The sequence below is a fragment of the Neomonachus schauinslandi genome, chromosome 11, assembly GCF_002201575.2.
Source record: "Neomonachus schauinslandi chromosome 11, ASM220157v2, whole genome shotgun sequence".
Lineage (NCBI taxonomy): Eukaryota > Metazoa > Chordata > Mammalia > Carnivora > Phocidae > Neomonachus > Neomonachus schauinslandi.
The window spans coordinates 46,137,638-46,137,880 of NC_058413.1; positions in this window are offsets into that span (position 1 = coordinate 46,137,638).

Genomic DNA, 243 nt, shown 5'->3' on the forward strand with positions numbered 1-243 from the left:
GCGGCAGCCGGCCAGGCCGGAGCCAAGGCCACCTCACAGAGCCGCGCCTCAAAGAGCCTGCCAGGCGTGGCTTCTCCCGCCGCCTCTCGGGCACGGCCCACTCCTGGGCCTCCACCCTCCCTTCGCAGACGGCTTCCGGGGCTCGGGCGTCGAAGGTCCTCAGACAAAGCGGCGCGGGGGCGCGGGAGCGCGGGAGCGCGGGAGCGCGGGAGCGCGGGAGCGCGGGAGCGCGGGAGCGCGGGA